This window comes from Pelobates fuscus, chromosome 4 (assembly GCF_036172605.1).
Source record: "Pelobates fuscus isolate aPelFus1 chromosome 4, aPelFus1.pri, whole genome shotgun sequence".
NCBI classification, from domain to species: domain Eukaryota; kingdom Metazoa; phylum Chordata; class Amphibia; order Anura; family Pelobatidae; genus Pelobates; species Pelobates fuscus.
This window is the reverse complement of record NC_086320.1, coordinates 358,400,740-358,420,816: the sequence shown is the minus strand read 5'-3', so window position 1 is coordinate 358,420,816 and position 20,077 is coordinate 358,400,740.

Genomic DNA, 20,077 nt, shown 5'->3' with positions numbered 1-20,077 from the left:
ATAAAAAAATAGACTTTTATTGACCTATAGAAGGAATATGGAATGGAGAGAGAGAGAGAGAGAGAGAGAGAGAGAGAGAGAAAGAGAGAGTGTGTGTATGTGTATGTGTGTGTGTGTGTGCGTGCGCTTTTACCACTTGACAGCCATTAGCATTGTGTTTGTAAGCTGAAGATAGTTTTGTGTTGCTAAATGCACAGGCACGGAAGAGTTAAATACACTGCTAATAAATGCACTTTCGGAGAGGCATAGTAAATTAACTAATGACGGAATTAATCATATGTTGAATGTAACCCATCCCATTATTCAGAACATTGTTAGAGTGTTTTGGGGAAAGGTTTGTTTCTGTACAATGGATCCTACATTATTCTGACTGTGTTGTCCCTTTTATTGCTTAAACCAGTTAGAATGTCTTTGTTGCTGCTCTGGTTGATGCATTATAGAATTTGGTTTTGGGTTACCTGCTTGCATTTAAGGTAACAGTTAGTCTGTTTCCAGTGACTAATGTTAGGATAACTTGTTATGAATGTATACTGACAATGTATAAACAATGGTTAAATTCTGCCTCTCTGCTGCCATAATGTAGGATGAGTTAGGAGATTCACATGATGGTCAACAAATAGTTTCCGAATCTAAAGTGTTGTGTCTTAATTTGTATGGGATTCCTTTAACTAACCCAAATTTGGAATTCTTTGTTGAAGCATCTTGTTATTTTTCAGAAATAGGGAAAAAGATGTCAGGTTATGTTCTTGCCGGTAAATTAATTGATGTCCTATTGGCAGAGGTTGCATATTTGATTGCTTTTACAAGGGTGTGTCTGCTTGCAGTAAGACAAAGCATAAAATATCTTCTGATATTCTAATGGGTAATACAATGACGAAAGAATTGTTAGAGGTTAATCATGTCATTACTGATCATAATGTTTAGGAATATTGTAGTATAGTAACACAATTGTTCTAGTCTCTCTATATACAGCTGTACAGACATCTGACAACAACCCACAGTTTACCTAAGGGAGCCTGAAGATTGGATCCTAGTGAAGACATTTAGCAGATATTGACTTCCAACCTTGATGGAAATGACTTTATCAAGAAATGTTAGTAACAAACATAGCTATTAAAGTGGCAGAATATGTATCTTGGAGTCAGGTATTTGATTGCAAGCTTGAAGGACCAGCAGTCAGTGAATGTATATGTGTGCGTGAGAGAATGTATGTGTGTGCGTGTCCATGACTGTTGAGTGTCTAGAGTTTGTCCGTGTGTCTCTGTGTATGTGTCTATGTGTTCGACTGTTTATGTATGTGCAATTGTCTGCATGTGCATCGGTGTCTGAGTGGGTTTGTTTGACTGTGTGCCTGCAGTGTGCGTGTGTCTGTGCTGACATTGTGAAACTATGCATGTTTGTCTGACGATGGGAATTTGTGTATGTGTGTCTAACAGAGTGTATGTGTGCATCTAGGTGGGGAGCCCAGCTAATTTTTACTGGGGCCTCAAGACTTCTGATAACACCTCTATGTGAGAATGTGTGTGTATGTGTGTTAGCGAATGTGTGAATCTACTAGAATGTGTACACATGCATATACTTTAAGGCCCAGATCACATCCACCTGCAACAAAGCCAATTCATTTTAACATTGTAACTTTAAGGTACAGACTGAAATTCAGAAGATACTCAAACAGATTTATTTCACCTTTGTTACTACATTGTTAACTTATTAAAATAATGCTACAATTTTTACACATTACCTATGACTATAATATGTTGTGCCTGCCATTACATGTAGTTAGTAATATTTTGGTTGGCAAATATTCAAATTGTATACAACAAATGTCTCCTCTGCTCTACCACTCTTCCCTCCCCCACCACTACCCCATGCCACTCCTAAATTCCTTTAAATAACTGTGTATCAATTTCTTTAGGCACAATCCACATACCATCTGCAACAAAGCCACTTCATTTCTACTCAGCTCTATGCATCCACCTGCTTACCCTGGTACCGTCTAACTACATAGCATTACTTCCAGCTGTTTGGAGTACAGTCAATCACCTCCTCATTCCCTTCACATGTTATCAGTTACTGCAATTATACTATTAATTCTCTCTGCCATCACCTCCAAATTCCTCTGCCACCTCTTGTCTCATCTCCCCATTTTAACCCATTTTAACCTTTAGATTTGTATTGGTCTGTTTATAGTGTATTATCTTTTTCCCACTTGTACAGCGCAGAAGAATATGCTGGCACTTTATAAATGCCAGTAATAAATAAACAATAAATAAATATACAGTATATATATGTAATGTTGGAGGGGCTTGGGTGTGCATCTCAAATTCTGCTCATTAAATGTAAATCCACCCTGCATGTGTGGGAGCCATGATTGTGCGGATCTGTGCAGCATACACACATCTCTGTGAGAGCCGCACCATTGTGGGGTAGAGTGTGAGGATTGTGGGTCTAGCGTGGCAAAATGTACTGTCGTCTGTGTGAGAAATATTCTTCCACCTGCCTGCCAAGTATAAGATAGATGTACCCAATTATCAGGCCCTTGTGTGTACAACGGTCCAAAACCATCTAGCACCATGCGGCAGCACCAAAATGCACCGAAATGCACAGAAATGACACATTTGCAACTTGACTGTAGAAGATTGGAAAAACGTTATCTGGTCTAAATAAATTTGGATATCTGCCTCAGCTTGAGGATAGTAAGGTCAAATGTAAATAAAATGTATCCATTGATCCCTCCAGCCTTATGTCACTATGCTGATTTTGGCGATGCTATGGTGTGAGGAGCTCTTAGGGAGTCTATGGGGCAGCGAAGTGAATGAGTTAAGAACTGAAGTTGGAATTAGGAAGAAAGGGAATACAATGTTTTAAATGATTCCATAACTAAGAGTCCACGTTCAAGTTTTACTCAAGTTCTACTTTTTATTTTATCGTAAACATAACAGAATAGGGAAGGAACAGTAAGTGCTGCAGGTACTCAGGCATCATCATAAAACTTGGTATTATACAGGATCCAGATATAGATGCAGTCATCAATGGATCCAAGGGGCGGACAACAGGGCACGTGGTCCCAATGAGCTACCAAAAGGAGTAACCAGAGAAACTTCTGAATTCCTTTAAAATCTTTATATTTTTTTCTATTGGGCGACCATGACTTGCTCTGCCTGTATCAGTTAACATCAGGGCCAGCACCACTGTTAGGCGAACTAGGCATTCACCTAGGGTGCCGGCCTGCTGAGGGCGCCCACCGAGATATTTCTTGGTGGGCTTCCCCTGTCCTGAGCCTCAGCGTTGGGTGAGTGGCTCTAGAGCTGGCCCCCTCAGCGCTGGGGCGATCCTCCAGGGGCCCGGAATTGGGGGTGCCCAGAGGAGCCTTGTCACAGGAGGCTGAGGAGGTGGCCACATGGCCACCTCAGGGCGCCCCCAAAGCAGTTTGTTTTTCAGTATGGCAGAGCAGGCACCTGCTTACCCTGATGGCAGGTGCCTGCTCTGTCAATGAATGCTGGCAGAGGAGAGGAGGCAGGTAGGCGGCAGTGTGGGCAGCGAGGGAGGATCTTCTTGCAGCTTCCCACTCCTCCATCGCGTGCCCTCTGTGTTGCCGAGAGACGGAATATGAAGTCATTCCAGCCCCGGCATACTAAACAGCGCACTGAAGGAGTGAGGAGCTGCCCCACACTGGCTCCTGGGAGGTTGGATGTCTGAGTCTGGATGTCTGAGTCTGTGTAAGTGAGTGTGTGAGTTTTTGACTGTCAGTGAATGTGTTTGTGTGTGTGTGTGTGTCTGTCTGTCTGTCACTGAGTGTGTGAGTGTTTGACTGTCAGTGTGTGTGTGTGTGTGTGTCTGCCTGTGTGTCTGTCAGTGAGTGAGTGTATGTATGTCAGTGAGTGTCTGCCTGTGTATGTGTCTGTCATTGAGTTTGTGAGTGTTTGACTGTCAGTGTGTGTGTCTACCTTTGTGTGTCTGTCAGTGAGTGAGTGTATGTACGTCAGTGAGTGTCTGCCTGTGTGTGTGTGTGTGTGTGTGTGTGTGTGTGTCTGTCAGTGAGTGAGTGTATGTATGTCAGTGAGTGTCTGCCTGTGTGTGTGTGTCAGTGAGTGAGTGTATGTCTATCAGTGAGTGAGTGTATGTATGTCAGTTAGTGTGTGTGTGTGTGTGTCTGTCAGTGAGTGTGTGTGTGTGTGTGTGTGTGTCTGTCTGTCAGTGAGTGTCTGTGTGTCTGTCAGTGAGCGAGTGTATGTCTAACAGTGAGTTTCTGTGTGTCTGTCAGTGAATGAGAGGGTCAGCCAGTGTGTGTCTGTCAGTGAGAGAGAGAGTGACATGAGGGGGTGTAAAAATGGATCTTTGCCTAGGGTGGCAGAAATCCTTGCACCGGCCCTGAGTTACAAACATGTGCTCTCCTACCCCCTCATTACCTCCCAGTCCCACATGTAATTGAGTGCATGCATTTATGACTGTATGTGTACATCTATAACTGTCTATTTGTAATGGTGGATCTGTGGATGTGTCTGTATGTGTCTGTAGTGAGTCTGTAAATGTATTTCACTGAGTATAGTTTATGTATGAGTGTGTGAATATGTCTGTGGGAGTGTGCCTCTATATGTAAAGATGTGTAGATCTAGTTTGGAGAAGAGCAGGGGTTAATTGGTAGCAGATGGTGATCATTACTGTGTAATGAGGTACTGTGGTGATGTAATTGGGGAAGATAGGGTTAATTGGCAGGTTAATGAGAAGATGTGAATATTGGGAAAAAGAGGATATTCAGCAAGGGATGTAGGATTTGTAGAAGGTGACACAAGCGATGAAAATAGGTAATTGGTTTGGGGATATTAGCAGAGTGGTCCAAATTGCTTTGTGGATAATTGTGTTATGGAGCTCTGCAGAAATTTGTAGTTGAGTGTATTATTAATATTATTAGAATTATTATTATTTATAAAGCACCAACAAATTCTTCAGCGATGTTCAATAGGTGGACTAACAAGCATGTAATTGTAACCAGACGAGTTGGACACCCAGGAACAGAGGAGGTTGAGGGCCCTGCTCAATGAGCTTACATGCTAGATGGTATTATAGAGCTCCTCAATGTGCAGTTCATATAATAATTATAATAATAATTTTGATTTTTATAGTGCTTTTCCCAAAGCACTTTACAAGTATACAAACATAAAGACATAAAAAGTCAGGTGTTTCTGAAGGTCAGCTGAGCGGACTGAATGCCTGATTGAAGAGGGGGTTCTTTAGCTTTTTTTTAAAGTCTGTAAGGACGGTGCCTCTCTGATTGCATATGGTAAAGAGAAGGTAGGGGCAGCATGGCTGAATGCCCTGGAACCTGAGTCTGTCTTTATTCTTGGCACTGACAGGAGGGTTTTGCTGTCTGACCGAAGTGAATGGCATGGGATGTAGGGTGTCAGGAGCTCTTTCAGGTATTGTGGGCCTTGATTGTTTAGGGCTTTGAAGGTCAGCAGGCCAATTTTAAAACATGTTCAACATTTTATTGGAAGCCAATGCAGGGAGTGGCGAACAGGTTTTATGTGGCAGGAGCGAGTTTGATTGGTCAGTAGTGTGGCTGCTGCATTTTGTACAGCCTGAAGGCTATGGAGTTATTTTTCTTGGAGACCCAAGTAAAGTACATTGCAGTAATCGAGCCGAGAGGACTCAAATGCATGGATTAATGTTGGCATATCATAAGGTGAAATTAAGTGTTGTATCCTGGCTATGTTTTTCAGATGAAAGTAAGCAGATTTCATTACGGAGGAAATATGCTGTTTAAATGTTAGTCCAGAGTCAATCAGCACTCCGAGGTTTCGTACCTTTCATGGTCTGATGAGTTCAGAGCCTCCAAGCTCCAGGCCAGTTGGATGATCATGGGATATTTTTGTTACCTTGGGTCCTCTCACCAAGAGTAACTCTGTTTTGTCCAGGTTCACTTTAAGTCAACTAGCATTCATCCATTCTATGAGGTCTGCTAAGCAACTGTTGATGCGGCATGTTGGGTCTGTGGTATCTGGAGCAAAGGACAAGTAGAGTTGTGTGTCATCAGCGTTACAATGATACCTTAGGTTATGTCGCTTAATGATGTCCCCTAGTGGTAGCAAGTAAATAGAATAGCGAATAGCATGGGAGACAAGATGGATCCTTGTGGCCAGTTCTTTTGGTGCCGATGAGCTTGATCCTGATGAAACTCTCTGTGATCTACCAATGAGGGAAGATTTAAACCAGTTAAGGACTCCTAGACCACAGATGTGCTGCAAGTGCTCTATCAAAATCCTATGGTCAATGGTGTCAAATGCAGCTGAGAGAACCAGGAGGATTAGGATGGAGTAATCACCTTTGTCTCTCGCCATAAGAAGATCATTTAGCACTCAGACTAGCGCTGTTTCAGTGCTGTGGCGGCATCTGAAATCTGACTGGAAAGGGTCAAAGATGTTTAAGCTTGATAGAAGGGCCTCCAGTTGAGTTGCCACTACTTTTTCAATGATTTTCCCCAGAAATGAAAGGTTGGATACTGGTCTGTAATTAACCATGCAGTCTGTGTCTAATAAAGGTTTCTTTAGGAGTGGTTTTACCACAGCTTCTTTTAGAGGATCTGGGAAGTCTCCAGTTTTTAGTGAACACTGCACTATTTTTGTAAGGCTGGGGTGAGTGTTTCAATGCATGCAGATATAAACTGGAGTTGGAGCAGGGTCTAAGTCACATAGTAGGGTGTAACTTTTGCATGGTTCTTTTAACTCCCTTTATATTCACATTTGTAAAAGTGGACCATAAACTGGGATTCCATTGTAGTGGTTCTGGTGTGTAACTGTTTGGCCTGCTGTGATAGAGGCTAGGATTGAGGAAATCTTGTCTCTGAAGAAGGTCGCAAATGCTTCACACTTATCCTGAGAAAAGTTGGTGGGGATTTGCATGCATGCTGGTTTGCAGAGCCTTTCAACTGTGTGAAACAGTTGCCTGGGTCTTTTGTGGGAGAGTGCAATTTTGCATGATAAAAATTAAGATTTTTTCTGAGTTATATTGAATTGATATTCGTTTAGATGTTTGGTAAGAGCGGCTTTATCCTCTGCATCATATGTCCTGCGCCACTTTCTCTCAGGTCTACTGCCTGTTCTCTTCATTTCTCTGGGTGCATTATAGAGCTCCACAGTACCGTGCAGGGCAGAGGAATATATTATAGAGCTCACAATACCGTGCAGGGCATAGCAGTATATTATAGAGCTCACAGTACTGTGCAGTCCATATGAGTATATTATAGAGCTCTGTGGTAGTATGCATTGTGTTTGATAATGTGCACTGTGTACATTTCATTATCTGTTAATATATTCTAACTGTGCTCCTCCCAACACTGAGCTCTGGCTCTACCCCTGGATGCCATTTCAAAGGTCAGTGATTCCAAAAAATTGTGTATTATAACCAAATTAAATTTGGTTTTGATCATTGCTGTGATGTTAGGATATGAAATATGACCAGGTTAAAACAAATGATAAAAAAAATGTGAAGTTTAAAAATGTCTCTGCAGGTTTGCGTCTTCATGAAAACAAAAAAGCACATTAATTTAAAAGTTCTGATTGTGTGTTGTTTTATTACTTTAAAATGTTTTATTGCTTTTACAAATTTTATTTTTTAGAATGAAATCATGCATTTCTTTCTTATGTGAAATAAAGGAGAAAATAAAACTAAAATATTTTCACACTTAAAAAAAATAAGTTGTTTTGTTTTCTATAAATGAAATTTCCCAGAACTGACCCCTTGGTGGTTACGTCTTTCTGTAGAATGTATTTGTCATTGTCTAGTAAAAGCAGTGTATAGAATGACTTTTCTTTTCCTGACATGTGGTTTATTTCAATCAACAAGCAGTACATTGCCCCTGTGCAAAAAGACTTGTATTGTCCATAAATCTTACAATCAGCCATGTCACTAAATGAATGGGGACAATGTTAGTGTATGCATAAGCTTTGTGAATGGGGCTGGTTTATGTGACATTCGTTCCCTTGCACTCCTTTACTTAACCAACAATCGCAATTACAACGGAATTTTTCGTAAAAATTCCTGCAGGTTTATAGTTCTCTTTTGTTTCTTTTCAACAAAACAATTTACAGAGAAAGTGTCGGGTAAAAGTGTGGATTATTTGTTAAATTTCGATATTGGTTTCTCTTGCACAATGCTGTGATTAATCAATATATCGATATGTTGTCATTGTCTCTGGACGGGTCATCAATATTGTCTAAGCATTAACCTCTCGCGTATATGGCAACTGTTAAATTTCAACGGAAGGCTGTTAAAGACCTCGTAGTATAATTTGTCTTGGTTACTCTGTGAAAAATGTTGGATTTCACTGACTTACATCTGTTCGTGTTGACTAAGACACCGGGAAGCTCTGAATTCCCACTGAGACAAAACAAAAGAACTGACAAAAAAATCTAGACCCATGTAGTCGGGGAACTGCGGCTACCAATTTCTAATTAAAATACTCAGAGGTTAGAACTGACTCCTGGGAATATGACGTTAGGTGTACGAAATTTGTCAGGTTGTTCAGAAAACTGACAATTCAGCATTTAAATGTTAAACATCTAGAACTTGGCTTGCAAACTAAACCAAATAATCTTGAAATTTATTTACAGTGCATCTGGGTTATAAATCCTGAATTGAACTTAATTGACCACAAACAAAGGGGATTTAAGTCATTAAGGCAGCAATTCTTTCCATGTGAGTTTGTTCTTATTGTCCCTAAACGACTGTTTTATTTTGTGTAGCTTACTAACTACCCAGTCAGCAAAGCCTCCATTACTGAAAAACAAAAATCTGTATAAGGCAGATCTGCTAGGAATAATGATAGAAACAACGAAATCCGTAGCACGAATGTTACAAGTTGACGAAGACACAGGTAATTAAACTCCACATGTACTGGCAACCAACAAGATAAATGGTAAGATTACTTTAATTGCAGATTTTGATACATAGTAAGAAATTACTTTTAACATGGCAAGTCACACTGTACAACAACAGTACAACTAAAAGTTCTGAAGGTCCGAAAAGTGCTCAAATAACATAGACTCTATGGACAAAACTATGGACACCTCTTAATTATTGAATTCAGGTGTTTCAATTAGACCTATTGCCACAGGTGTATAAAATCAAGCACCTAGCCTTGCAGTCTGCATTCACAAACGTTTGTGAAAAAAAATGGGTCATTCTGAAGAGCTCAGTGAATTGGTACTGTGATAGGATGCCACCTTTGCAATAAGTCTATTTGTGAAATTTCATACCTGCTAGATATATGTCAACTGTAAATAGTATTATTGGAAAATGGAACCTCAGCTACGAAGCAGAAGACCTTGTAAAGTCACAGAGAGGGTTACCGAGTGCCCCACCAAGACCTCCAGCTGCATAATTCTGTATGTGCATACAGACCCCCAAGCAGCATGACCACTTCAAAGTCCTGAAGAGGTCATGGTGCTTGAAGTAACCCTTGAAGAGAAGTGCTTAGCAACAGATCAATAATTGTTACTAGCCAGGAATCCTCTACTGCTTTCAGCTCCAGCATGACCCAATGGACTGGATCATAATTTCATAGTGTTTGGTAATTTCCTGAAAATCTATCATTTATTTTAGGTTGTTGTTTTGCTTTGTTGCTTTTTTTTTTTGCGTCTGATGTCTGCAGGACAGATGATTACTTTCTTAGTCACTTGTTTAATGTTAAAAAAAAAAAAACAGACTGTTTCTGTTTTATTTTTAATATATAGTTATCCATTTAGGTCTGCTGGTCATGCCAATAGTCGTCATATTGTGATTACTCCTAGATTGTAAGCTCTTTTGAGCGGGGCCCAACTTACCTCTTGCATCTGTCAGCTTTATTTTTTCGAATTATTTGCTGCGACATAGCCGTAATATATCATTGTAAAGCGCTACGGAATATGTTGTTGCTATATAAATCCTAATAACAGTAATAATTATTAACTTTTTTCTTGAGTACACACTATTAGTTCTGGAGGGTCAGGAGGGAGCTGATCTTTTCACCTATTTTAGGAAAGTAACATTGGTGTGTTCTGGGGTTAATCGATTGGGGGGGGAACACTACAGGTCATTGTTCAGGAGGAGGTGGGGGAGGACTGGGGACTTGGGTGGCTTAGAAAAAGGAAAGGATGGAGGGACGAGGGGGTGGAGATAGGGGAAAAACAAATACACTTAAGGAAAGAAAGAGATATATTGATTAAAGCAGCAGTGTCTAATCTCTGGCATTGTAGCTGTTGCGGACAATGCTTCTCATAAAGCTCAGGCAGCCAGTTGGCTCAGGATGTGTGAACCGAAAAAGATATTTGGCAACTAAGTAGCCAGCAGAGACAATGCAATACATTAACCCACAGTAATACAACTGAGAGATACAATATCCATAGAACATAGCTTATTGTATATACAGGGCCGGTGCAAGCATTTTTGCCACCCTAGGTAAAAAAATATTTTGCCGCCCCATTCGCTCCAACCACTCATGCAGATTAACACACACGCACTGACCCATGCAGAGTGTTGCACACTGACCCATATACACACACTGATCCATGCAGAGACACACATATAGACATGAACTGGCCCATACAGACACACACTGACCCATGCAGACACACACTGACCCATACAGACACACACTGCCCCATACAGACACACAATGACCCATACAGACACACAATGACCCATACAGATTAACATACACAAACATGTTGACTGAAGCACACTAAAACATTCTCTGACACACGTCTTACCTTCAATGCTGTTTCTATGTCCATCTTGCCTGCGCCTGGTGGCCCCAGTACTTCCTTTTTCTGCACATTTCTTTAAAAATGCTCCCACCCACTTCTCCCCACGTACAGGGGAAGCGGCGGGAGCGAGGAATTGAAGCCCCTTGTGCTGCTGCCGCCTGCCGCAATGGATGTCTGGGAGGGGGTCTGGCTGAGCTCCTTGATGGGTATGCCGCCGGACTGTAAGTGCTCCCTAGCACCCGGTAACATGGCAGGCGGCACGCTAGAAATAATAGAGGGGCGGCCACTGTGGAAACTTGATAAAGGGGCAGCACAGACGATCATAAAGCCGCAGGGCCGGTGCCCCCCTTTAAGCAGCACCCAGGCGCCCGCCTAATTGGCCTATAGGAAGCACCAGCCCTGAGTATATATAGTGTATAGTATATAAAAATAGTATATACATTAACTGGTTATGTCAGGACACAGGAAATACATTTATTACAGAAAGAATTGTAGATACATGAAATAGATTTCCGGTGAAAGTGCTAGATACTAATACATAAGCAGAGATCAAAAGAGTTTGGGGTGGACTCATCTTTATATTAAGCAGAAGTAAAATGTTGTGCCAACATTCAAGAGTCATGTTTTGCGAACATCTAATAGGAGTGGGCAACCTATCTCCTGGCTAGCTGCTTTTTACTCATTTATTTAACAGTTCTAATACTGTGCTCTTATCTTAGAACAACTACTCATACGTTGGATTATAATTAAATAGAGGGATATAAAATTAGATGTAATTAAATAAAATGAGTTGAGAAATCTGCATTTGTTTAACATTTGTATCACTTTTCTATCAAGTTCTATGTAAGAAGGCTGGTGAGCAGAGGTAGCTGAAGAGAAAATATAGTTTTATGACAAATAATTGAATATGTGAGGAGTTGGTAAATTAGATGGCAGGCAAATAAAGATACTTCATTTCATTTTCAGGTTTTTCTAATATAATCTTTCTGAAATACTGATGTTGAAGACATTGGAATTCCACTGAAATTGCAACACAATCCAAAGATTCTATAAGACAAAGTAGTTTCTACTTTGACCTATGGACCAGCCTGAGTTTGACAAAAGTTGACAAAAAGCCGAGCTCTACCATCAACTTTTGTCCAATCCCAGCAGTCGAGGAGATGGCAGTGGGATTTAAATATTGGCCACTTTAAAACACTGAACTGGTGTCAGCGCTTGTCGTAACAGATGATATTGAGGAATAACTTTAAGAAAATGTTGTAGAAACAGCCTTCCAGCAGAGGTGGTAGAGAATAATTAAAGAGATCAGGAAAGCTTGCTATGTACACACTATGTACACACTGCTTTGCTAAACTGGAATAAAATAATGAACAAAAGCTAAGCTTTGACCAAGTAAAGGAGGACACTAGAATGGACATGTATTTTTATCTTTCATTATAATCTAGGTTTATCGTTTCCCTTTACGTGATGCAATTGTATCAAAATTAACAGGAAAAATAATGATCCAGATCCCCATAGGGCATAAGTAAAAAATAAATAAAAGGCAAACTCTAATGAATTTATCTTTACAGAATATACTTCTTCATCGTGACCGATACAGCTGTACGAAAGAAGCTACTTCTACCAAACGCACAACTTCTGCTCTTTCACAAGACGTCCCTAAAATCCATTAAACACTAATGTAGCCATGTTGTTGGTCAATGAAGGACTCTACAGAAATAACCAAGATTATCTTGAATGTAAACATCTGTCCATAATGTAATCTCTGTTATTCTAGAGCATGTAGGTTGCTTTGCTGGGCTGTCTGTCCATAATCTAGATAAAAGTGATGTTTGCACAGGATCAAAGTTATACATTCCCAGATTTCAATGAGCTTTGCTTTTTGCAGTGTTTACTTTGTGTTTCTTAAACATTAGGAAGAGGATAAAAGGTGAAACAGGAATACTGGCCATCTTTAAAAAATAAAAATAATAATTATAATAATAACAGTAAAAAAAAATAATAACACTACAAATACAGGATACATGTTTTTCTTGCAGCTAAGTGGAAAAAGAAAACGATATTGAATATATTTGTCAATTATTAGCAATTGAAAATTACCAATTGACATTGCTTTATTATTTAATAATTGTATTTAAAATAAAAACTAAATGGGAGGCTACAGTATCATGTGTTAGAATAAAGGAAAGGCATGGCACCTGGAAAAAAATAGGGGTTTTGTATAGTGATTGACTAAATTTAATCAAATGTTACATTTTGTATTGTATTGTCTGTCTAGACTGATAGACGGACGGACGGACGGACAGACAGACAGACAACAGATAGATAGATATGGATGGATGGATGGACAGACACATGCATATATACACATAGCTAATACTCTACTGGCTCTAACAGTTGGTATTTCTCAATATGCCATGCAATAAATAAAAATTGTAAAAACTCGCTTTCAAATATGTGTTATATGGGGGGGCGGAGCCTAACTGACGAGCGAACCAGACGCATCTTGATAGAGGTCAGGTAAAACTGAAACCAATTTTCATACTTTTAGCGACCAGCATCGACTATCCAGCGGTTTTGCTTACTTTCAGCGGTTCCAGGCACAGACAGAGTCGCGACATTCTGTGCGTGGGCACGAGGGAGGCGGCCAATCCCTCTGCCCTTGGACTCTCTGCTTATTGCAGTAACCATTAGAGCATACCTCCACCCCCCTGCCAGTGAGGGTCATCCAGGCACCTACATCTGTGGTGCTGTCGAGCCTGGAGGCAAGCTTTCCTACTTCAGAAACAAGACAGACCAAACGTCCAGGGCAATTGTTAGGCATCATTGTTTTCTCTCTATGTTTGTATCTTTGTTGCATTGTGCTAATATTGTTTTGTTTGAAAAAACAAAACAGGGCAGTCTATTAGTCACTACTTACTGAATACTACTTTCTTTATTGATTCCAAAATTGTACAAGAGCAATATCCATGATGTATTCCTGCACACCAAAATAAAGAATTTAAAAAAATATATATACCGTATATACTCGAGTATAAGCTGAGTTTTTCAGCACATTTTTTGTGCTGAAAAACCCCAACTCGGCTTATACTCGAGTCACTGTCTGTATTATACACGAAAGAAGAAAGGACCACAGGCACTCCAAATTGAAACCGTATGCAGATTTATTAGGAAAAAAATGCAACGCCAAGCAACGTTTCGACCAACAAAGGTCTTTTTTGGTCTTTGTTGGTCGAAACGTTGCTTGGCGTTGCATTTTTTCCTAATAAATCTGCATACGGTTTCAATTTGGAGTGCCTGTCCTGATCCGGAGCACCCTTGGCCGCTGGGATTGAGTGCGGTTCCCACCATTTACTTTTTATTAATAATAAAAATGCCCACCCTCCCCCACCAAGGCTCTGCAACACAAACACACACTGCATCACACACACACACACACTGCACTCATACACACACACTGCATTCATACACACACACTGCACTCATACACACACACTGCATTCATACACACACACTGCACTCATACACACACATTGCACTCATACACACACACTGCAGTCATACACACACACTGCAGTCATACACACACACTGCAGTCATACACACACTGCATTCATACACACACACACTGCATTCATACACACACACACTGCATTCATACACACACACTGCATTCATACACACACACTGCACTCACTCACACACACACACTGCATTCATACACACACACTGCACTCACACACACACACTGCATTCATACACACACACTGCATTCATTATATATACACACTGTAAATAAATATTCAATTAATATAATTTTTTTAGGATCTAATTTTATTTAGAAATTTACCAGTAGCTGCTGCATTTCCCACCCTAGTCTTATACTCGAGTCAATAAGTTTTCCCAGTTTTGGTGGGTAAAATTAGGGGCCTCAGCTTATATTCGGGTCGGCTTATACTCGAGTATATACGGTATGTGTTGTTTTTCTTATCTTTCTGAAACAATAAAGCATATGATTTTAAAATATTCTACACCATCGTGACTGGAAGATGTTGCACCTTTTATTTCCCCATATAACATCTTTCGGGGTTTTTTCCTCACATCCCTTCTGCACCCTACATCCATAATAGACAGGTAGACTGACAGACAGACAGACAGACACATACATAGACAACAGATGGGTTGGTAGAAAAGTAGATGATAAATAAATGGCCAGACAGCCCAGACAGAGAGGGACACTCAGGTAGATGATAGATTGGGAGAGACAAAGATCAATCTTTTTATTTTTAAATAAAACAGTAGGATTTCCTTAATGCAGAAATGCTGCCTTAATGAACATTTAATGGAAAATATCCTAGCATAGTTGATATATTACATTATAATTGGTTTTAGATACTCAAAAATGTTAACTAAAAGCATAAAAATAATTTTCTTTTTGTTGTTCATTTTGTTGAGGACCTGAGGCATTTCCCATTGTTATATAATTGCCACAATCTTATTACCAACTGGTAGTTCATTTTAAGAGTGTGTTGAATACACACACCGCCTATTATACAGATTCATAACTTAATCAGAACACTAAGTCACATCCTATAAATCATCACACATAGAATTATAACCCGTCCAGTCTCATTCTGTTCTTACACACCGTTCCAATAAAGCATCTTAAAATAACAGTGTGACCAGTAAATCTATTCAGTTGCAAGGCATATATTTCTTATTTTTTACAGCTTACTAAACAGAGGGGGGCAGTTGATCGAGATTTCGCCTTTCTAATAAAACATTCCTCATTTCCTGCTATTCCTATCGACAACAAACAAAGGCAAAAAAAAGAGACGTGAATGTTAACGGTCTGTGTGTTATGAAAGTGACTGAAAAACTAAACAACGTAAAATTGAATTTCCCTTGGCTGAAAGGCTGAGGATTATAAAGAAAATGCTCTGCTTTTCCTTACTTTTCCAGCACAAATATAAACTTTAGTAATTAAACTTTTCACCTTTTTAAAGTAGCTGACAGACTGTGTACTCCTCACAGTGGGTGGCTTAGTCTCCAGATATACTGACTTGGAACAATATACAAAGAAGAAAGCCCAAAATGGAATCTTTAGCTAAAGTAACCATGTGTATCTCTTATGCCGCCCAAACATATCCCTTCCTCAGATTTGCATACATTTGACTTTCTAAATGAAACAAAATGCAGAAAACAGCAATTAGCCGTTTAAGGCAGCAAAATGCACTGTCAGGGAAATAATACCAAAGATAATACGTTTTCATTTCCATAATTATTGATATTTTGAGGTGAAAAGAATGCATTCGCTTAGCGCACGTTAGAAAATATTTGGAAGTTAATGAGTAAATTAACCTTCTGGAAAGGAGTCAAACGTAGTAATGAGTGTCTACAGATTTCTAAAGGATTCTCTTAGAAAATCTGTCACGATAACTCTAATGTTCTTAACTCAATGTCTTTTTGTTTAAAGCTAATGTACATGTGGATTGGGGTGGCTATGTTTATATGTAAAAATATATAGATATTTTTTATTAATAATTAAGGGAGCCAGTGTAAAAAGAAAATAATACATTGTGATCATTTGGAATTATTAATTACAACAACCTTAATTCTAAAGGGTTTGTTCTCTAGAACAGTGGTTCCCAAATCAGTCCTCAAGGTACCCCTACCAGTCCAGGATTTGTGTCTAAGGTGTTTTTTTTTTCTTTTCTAAATAAACCTTAGACACAACTGGGTAATCCCTAAATCCTGCACTGTAGGGGTGTCTTGAGGACTGTTGTGGAAACCACTGCTCTAGACAATAAATCGTGTCAAGTTGTAAACTGATTTAAAATATCCAAATTGGAGAAAAAGTCAGCTTCCAAACTCTGGTAAGAAAAGTGGATTGTGCTACTTATACTTAGACCGTGGGGGTCCAGTATAAGAGCCACTGTGGTTTTGTAGTTAATAAAAATGTATTTATCCCATCAATAAACAACGTTACAACATCTTGATCATAGAAAACATTCAAGTACAATGTATTTCAAACAGACTTTGCGAGATATAATGCACACTACATGTTCAAAACATTGACTAGAGCGTGACCATCCAAAAGAGAAAAAAAGAAAAATATTTTTTTTTAAAAAAGAAAGAGAACATTATAGATTACGTACCAATATTTCAGTAAAGGTACCGGTTTCATAAAAATGTACAGTAAAAATGAAGTGCTAGCACCAAATGATACTCACTGTTTTAATGGTACCCAAAAACATCATATTTGATACAGTAGTATATGAGTGTGGCGCCGGTCTTTGTACTTCATTTATTACTCAAAAGTGCTGTGAAACTGGACACCAAAATGTACGGCGGAGGTCGGTATCTAAAGGAAGTCATGTATGAGATACAGTATGTAGCAGTGTCTTTTAGTGTTGTGAATTTGGAACAAAGATAACAGTAGAGTTTTACCTGGTAGACTGTGCACTTACCTGTAGGTACAGACAGGTAGATTGTAGAAGAAAATAGATGGAAGAGAGAAACAGAACGCAAAGGTGGAGAGGGAATGGTGGAACGGTAGGAGTAAAAAAATAACTGATGTTGAAATGTTTCAGGAGTTGGATTAGTTGGGAGATATCGTTATTATACATAAACTGTCCACTTCACACAAGCACTCGAGCTTTGCTTTGGAAAGTTCTTGTAAATATAGGAAAGCACAGAAAAGGCTTTTATTCCTAAAATTATTATACAGAAATGTAATTAAAAACCCAATACTGTGTTGCAGTAATATAGTAAAACAATATGGAGGTGCAGAGATAACAGCTCAACGCAATCTATTTTAAACTTGCTATATTTCAGAAAATGTGGAATATGCCTCCATGAAATAAAAAAAAAACAATTGCTAAGTTTTTCTTTTATTTTGTTGTTTATATTGTTTCAAATATTTATAGTTCTTTTTGTATTTCTCCCTTAGTTAGACTTGTAAATGAGAGGACTTGCACTGCATGTTTTCATTCATTTTAAAGAAAGGCTACTAAAATGTCAGGTAGCCTGGCTCGCTAAAGAGAACTTAGTGGGTTCTGCTGCATATGCTCAACCACGTCCTGCTCATGCTTCCGATGTCTAACACCTTATTCTACAGGTGCAGGAGCCCCAGGCTACCAAGAGCAAGCAAAGAGCCACGAATGCCACTGGCAATCCCCGAAGCGAAATTCCCATGGCAATATTCTGCAACAACAGAAATTGAACATAATTACCCTTCTGTAATCTTTGTTTATACAGTACTCCATCAGTTATCTTATCACATCAACAAACAGTCGGTTTAATTTTAATTAGGTTAATAAAACTAAATCTAGCTCAGCATAGTCTGTTAAAACATTAATAATAAAAGAGACATTGTAGGTACATTTTGTTTTTCTGAAAATTGTTGCTATATTACTCTAAATGGTCAACAAAAATCCCTTGAATATAATTTTACATATACACAACCCTTTACTCTTTCTAAAAGTCCAATAAGTGGAATCTCTAAGATAGAACAATTAACAGAATAAACTGATTGTTACATCATAAGTAGTACCCTAATACAAATTATTTTTATATGAATAAGCTTACCCATATGTAATAAAATTCACATGTAATGCCTGTTATGTAATTAAAAATATTATTTGCATTAAAAAAAGTAATTTGGGTGGAAATACCCTCCATAAATCTTTCATTTATATTTTTGCAAACATGTAAATGTACTGAAAACTATTCAACCAGTCTCTTCTTTCTTTTTTTTACATTCTTTATTTTATCTTAGAAAACGTGAGACATTCGGTAATGTATACATTCGGGCAAGTACATCAACCAACAAAAGACATTGCATAAAACATCTGTAAATTGTAAAACATCGGAGAGCTTAGAGTTACGGTAATTAGAAAAACAATTCTGGTTGTTCATGACAAAAGGCTTACCGAATATTAAAAAAATTAACAGTATCGGTAATAATCGCAAACCTCAGCATGGAGATAAACTGGTTTATGTAGAGAGCAATGCTAAGTATGAGCTAGAAGCGATAATCTGTCCCAGATTCTGAGGATTTTAGACTTTTTAGGAAGAATCCAAAGAGATAGGGTATTGAAAAAGAGGAAGTAAAGAAAGAGATAATGAAAAGGGGGAGTCAGAGGTAAGGGGGTCTCTGGTTGGCACTGGCGGAGGGAGCATCTTCTAGCCTCAGTAGGGGCGGCGAGAAGTTTATTGGGTGTAGTGTTGAGGGGTTTGTCTGTAAATTGTCGATATAGTTTTCTCACTGTTCCTAAACTTTAGAGAAGGTCTTCATAGATCCTTGACCAACCCTTCTCTTTTTTAACTGAAATTAAAGAACTAATTTTGAAAGGAGCTGTTACTTGACAGTTAATAAAATTGCAAGATTTGTTTTTCTTTTCTATTTCATTTTCCTAGTAATATTCCTTATTTACATTAAAACAAAGCATGGGCTTTTATTTTTGTCGAAAGTGATATTATTTTCCTTAGTATTGAGAAAGTAACCCAGCATATAGTCTGTAAAGACCTACGTTTGTGTGTATATGTGCGTGGTCGTATCTGCGTTTCTGTGTCAAGAGAACGGCTGCCCTCACAGTCTTCTCCAAGTGATAGATTTATTTATTTTACAAACTAGCAAAATCAAAAAGATTTTACCTTAATCTTCATTAAGCTGGTGGGATGGACATACAATACATAAATAAATCTATCATTTTGGAAAGACTTGCAATTTGTCTTCATTCCCATTGTCAGACAGTTCCCCGCCATGATAGCACCATGGCTATCTCTTCGTGAAAATCATGATCAATTTTAAATTTAACTTTCTTGTGCAAGATGATCAAAGAAAAAGTATTAGTGAGTAACGAGCATCTGGACATTTTACGATTCCGTCCTCCAAATGTGAAAAAATTTGCAAGCATAATTGATTATTGACATTTTCCGTCTTTGATACTGGATTTCAGTATACACAGAATACATAGACGAGGTCTATGAAGTATTGTCCTCTCTCACAAAATCATTAAATCGACAAATCCATGGAAGTTCTCTAATATGCAGATACAACTGTCCAACTATGTAACTGCTGGTCACTGATCTGACTGGTGGTCCCCAGACTCGTATTTGCTGCTTGCAATCTTTATAGTCAGAAGGCTGGGACCACTTCTGACCTGACAGATTCTACTCGGGTGCATTGTTATATGTTTCAGACATGGCTGAATGTGCTGGAGATATAAAGTTTTTACAGAGTGTCTCGTGGAAATCATATATACAATCATACAAATCTTAAAGGAACTTTTTGGTCATTGTAACAATACATATACAAACACACTGCCATA